Source organism: Anopheles darlingi, chromosome 2 (genome assembly GCF_943734745.1).
Source record: "Anopheles darlingi chromosome 2, idAnoDarlMG_H_01, whole genome shotgun sequence".
NCBI lineage: Eukaryota > Metazoa > Arthropoda > Insecta > Diptera > Culicidae > Anopheles > Anopheles darlingi.
The window spans coordinates 32,069,403-32,074,402 of NC_064874.1; the positions used below are offsets into that span (position 1 = coordinate 32,069,403).

Here is a 5,000-nt window from a genome sequence, read left to right on the forward strand (position 1 = left end):
TCCTTAAGCTGGCGCACAGCGAATGAATGGCACGGTGAGCAAAGAAATCTATTTAATTTGTGCTAGTTCAAACAGTTTGCGGCCACCAACGGGGTAACGGGGTTTACTTTGGAACCTATTTAATGCGAATGTTTGCACAACCGTAGTCCGCCGTGTTCGTAATAAAGAGGGAATAATTAATGTGTGGGCCACAGTAGCAGAGCGAGGCTTTCTGTTCATCAACCTACCATCACTCTTTGGCTCGGGGAGTGCGATATGAGATCAGCTGCAATGCGTTGAGCATTCCCGGGCATAATGCTTGGTTCACTGACCACGTCAAGTCAAGAAGTAAGCGTTCGTTTTCGTTGCTAACCGTTACAACAAACTTATGACGATCACTTTCTCCTGATCCCATACTGTCCCTGTCCGTCCGAAGACACATTAGAGTTCATCAAACTTACTTTCTCACGTGTGTCGCCCTAGCGCCCTCCGGAATAAGTGTTCCGTGATGTCATTTTGTTGGGACATGGTGCGTGCGGGTTAGGCTGCCGCTGCCCGCCAACGGTCAAAATCAGCGAAGCGCTAATTTTTCCGTTTGCGCCACCGAACCGTCGTGGTGCAGAGTGAGGGGTGCCCAAATCTTCCCCGTACGCATATGCCACAGCACACCAGCGACCGACCGATCGCCTTCTTGCGAGAGTTAAACAATGAAAAGAAAGGAAGAAAATAACCACGACCATCATCATATCCCCTCGCCGTATGAGCGTCACACAACCGAAAATCGAACGATTGTAATGTCGAAATTAACGGGCACGCCACGGCCAGGCGTCGTGTGCGTTACAGTTTTCCCCCGTCCAGTTTGAAGGAAGGGGTCCGGTGGTGAATGTCTTATGCGCTCTGGGAACTTTTCCCACCAGAAGACAAAACCACACGGTGGCAGCAGTAGGGGAAAGAAGGGAAAGGAAGAAAAAGCGAGAAAGAAAGAAGAACGCTGGATGCATAAGAAAATGGATAACGAACTTTTTCTTTTCCCCCTTTTTCCGCCGATTGGTAGCCCAGGAACGATATTGTACCTGTGAGGCTGAGGGCTAAGAAGGTAAGACGGCACACTGCACCGGCGTCGTTGGCATCGTTGGCAGTGCAACTAGCGGGGCTATTTAAATGTCCTCATAATTTCCCTCCCGAATATGTTCCAAGATTCCTTTTTTTCGCTCCTTTTTCCCCTAAGGTGTGTGTGTGTGTGTGCGTTTGACTGCGACTTTGAACGTGACTTGCTGATGATAATTGCTGGTTTGGTACGATATAGGTGACGAAGCTCACGAAGCAGCAGAACAGCAGCTTCAACCTTAGAGCAAAGGCCCTTCTTTTTGCGGGGAGGGAACGGTTTGTACCGCTTTATCGTAAACTTCCGGAGCTACCAAAAACTACCCTTCGGGGCCAGCACTGCGGAACCAGCTGAACGGACCCACCGACCGGTATGCATCGGTATGGCACCGCGAGGGACTAGGGACTAGGGAAGGACCAACACAAAAAAAAGCAAGGACTGGTTTGACTAGTGACGAAGACGAACAAAGGAAGGAAATCTTAAAGACGCAAGCTGCTCGCTCCTGCATGCTGTGACGAATGATCGTAAGAAAAAGCGCGCGCCGGGGATCTCGTTTCTCAAGAAACTCTGCAAACAGCAAAGGAAAGGAAGAATGCGTACAGGGAAGGGTAGCAAAGGTGCACGCACAGGCACAGGCGGGCAACATTAGCAGCATCGGGGTCTTTTGGCAACCTAAACACAGAGCGGCACTGCAGCCGGCCAGCCAGCCGCTGTTTGTTCCCTTTCCCGCCAAATCCGTGTACGGATCGGTGTGTTCTGCTGTGAAGCTGCGTACGCATTCAGATAGATTAGCGCCAGGTAGCGAGCACGATGCTGAGAAGGCGGACGATTTATTGTGATTATCCTTAAAAGCGATTTTGAGTTCTTCATTTTCATTCGTCAGTCTGTTTGGTTTCGCGCAAACCCCTTAACCTCTACCCGGGATGCACAGCATAATGACCGCGGTCACCGAGGCACGATGGCCGTAGATGATCGATGATGCATCCTCACAAGACACAACACAAAACAAGGATCGATTTCATGTGCATGCAACAGCAATATGCCAAACCAAAAGCCGGACCTTAATTGACTGCTCTAGGTTGATGTTTGCCCGGCAGAGTGCGGCGAGCGAGAGTCTTTTTCCGATTCCCCGCGATTCGCTTCTCACCGTTTGCCACTTTGTGGCGTTAATTAGCGGTATTACCTTAATTAAGCAGATTTTTAATTAAGCGACTTCAGTGGCACTTTTCTTGCGTTCGCCCTCTCGGTACTTTGAATAGGCAGCCACTCGCCTTACAGCTCAGTTCCTTCAGTTCTGAGCTCAGCACCTTCCGGTTGCACAAGAAACGTGGTTTGTTTCCTTCATGTTTGCATGCAGTTGGAGTGTGCGTTGGTGTGTAGCTCGTAAGCTTACCGTATCCGCGTATCTTTTAATGTTTAACGTAAATTTATGTTCTCGTTTCGAATCCATCAAACAACCTGCAGCAGCAGCAGTAGCAGCAACGGTTCTCAAACTCAAGCCAGCCGTTCCTTCGTTCTACGCGCTACGCGTTACCCGGGTAACGGTATGGGACAGCAAGGCCCAGCGTTCGGTGGGTCATAATGCGTTGCAAAGCTTAGCGGCAGACCGACCGGCGGCAGGCAGGCAGATTCTTTTGTTAGCAAAAAGGATTGTGCTGTGCCCGGTGGAACACCGTGGCTCAAGAAGGAAGCTAAATTCCTTCCCAAACCAGACAGGCAGGTATCCATGTCGGCCGTTAAGCCCCTTTGCCAAACCCCTTTGCCGGGGTGCTGTTCGATGATTTAGTTCGGTTTCAAAAATTATATTTAAACGATAGCCACAATCAATTACTTGTGTACAGCGTGATGGTCTGAACACTGGGTGCCTGCCTAACTCCCAGCAGCTCTTCAATCACTTGTGTTTCCTGCAGAGGAGAGCGCAACGGTGCGGTGGTGTTGGTGGCTGATCTAGCTTCTGGTCATTTAGCGGGAGTGAAGCACATGAACTATCTCGCACTAGCAAAGTCAATCTCGCGACGACACCTACCTACCTATGTGCCTCTCGTCGATACATAAAGCATAGGGCACTCTGATGATGCCCGTAACTATGCGCGCACTAACGCACGCAAACATAATGCACCGAAAGTGCAATAGAAAAGCGCTAGAACAATGTGTTATACGCGTGTGTGTGTGTGTGTGTGTGTGTTGGCGCATGTTCCCCCCGTAAACCGTCGTATCAATATCCTGCGACCATATAAGCCACAGCCGCATCACATAGAGAAAGAGCCTAGAGTGCGTGTTTGTGTGCAAATCAATTCCAAAAATGGACACTCGCAACCACTCGCGTACGGTGCGCGTGCAGTGCGTAGAAGGTCGAACAGCCGAAAACCGTCGTTTTATATAAAGCGCGCGCGGCATCGAAATGCATTTATTGCGCATAGAAGAGACGCAACACACACAATCGGGACGCGCGGTCTCTCTTTCTCCCATTCAATCCCTGTCGGTCAGCATCAGCATCAGAGGGAAAATGCTCGCGACAGGAAATACGATCCCGGATCCGCGGGTTTTGTTCCCTGTTAGAACACATGCTAAACCCCGCGACATACGGAAGGAACGGTGTGCGCGTGTGTGTGTGTGAGCAAATAGTGCATCCATCCATCCGGCTGCAACATCCCCACGAGCTGTCCCCAAAAAAGGTGGCCCCAAAGGTCCGGTGGCTAGTAGTGTCCTGTTGGGATGAGAGAGGTGTCGTGTTTCTAGTTTGCCGCACCTGCAGCACCTACATATATATGTATATACCTGCGCTTCGGCAATGCACTGTGCACTCCACAAATTCCATGGCTCAATGTTGCACATAACGTCCAGACCACGCCATACCACGGGGTCCAGGCGAACGTGACAATGCACAGACTTCATCATAAAAAATGCTATTAATTCTAACCGAATGTGGATGCAATTTATTTTACGGTGAAGTGGCAAGAGTAGTGCAGAGCAGACCTCCCTTCCACCTCATTGCCCTGTTTTTGGGACGGTTTTTCCCGCCTGGCCATGGCGTGGAGGGCTGGATTTAGGGACCAACACACCCCACAGCATTCCGGCTGGCTGGCTCTATTGCCTAGTGGCTGGAATCCTCTCGCACGCACGCCATGAACACACGCACATGCTACATACTGATTTTGGGCAACGTCAACATCATACTCGGATAGGATGAGCGAGAGGGAGGTGCTGATAGTGGTAGGGAGTGGAGAGTATGGAATTTGCATTCAGCCGCGTGGTGGAGCCTTTTTGGAATGCATAGATTGCATTCGCCTGGTGCCGGATGATGGCCGCCCGCTGCTAATATCCGTGAGAGTGGCGCACATGCACCAGACCAACCACGGGGGTGGTGGTTCGATCGATCGATCACTCGCAGCAGCAGCACCGGACCACCACCGGCAGCATTATCGGAACTTCGAAAAAGGGTATAAAAAGCGTTTCGCATGTTTAGCCCTCGGCATCGTATGTGTATTGCATTAAAAAACACAACAATCATACGCACACACGATAATCATCATCATCATCGCGGTTTCCCGGTGCCGTTACGGGCCCCGGAGATCATGTGTCTTACCGCGGAACGGGATCAAACAGACAGAGAACATATGAAGGATTCATGGAAATGCACCTCACCAAGACGCAGGTCGGCGAAAGTCCAGATTGCCAAATAGTTGGCATCATGTGGCTTCAGTGGAATGAATGGTCAAACCCTTTTTTTCTTGTTCTACTATTAAACCACCCCCCGCCCCGAGGGGCCCGGACGATGATGAAACGCCGTGGTCGTGGATTCAATTTCATGGGAGAATAATTTATGATCTAAAGCCACCGGAGTTCCGAGATCCGGTCCCGCGTGTGCATCCCGAACCAAAGAGTCGGAGAGAGTGGAGCGACTGTGCAGCAACCG

General features: G+C 50.6%; 1 protein-coding gene across 4 annotated transcripts in view; it reads right to left on the reverse strand.

Annotated features, from left to right (window-relative positions):
• LOC125950583 (homeobox protein prospero) overlaps window positions 1-5,000 on the reverse strand; it is an 18,446-nt gene that overhangs the window by 6,920 nt on the left and 6,526 nt on the right. The window lies entirely within an intron of this gene.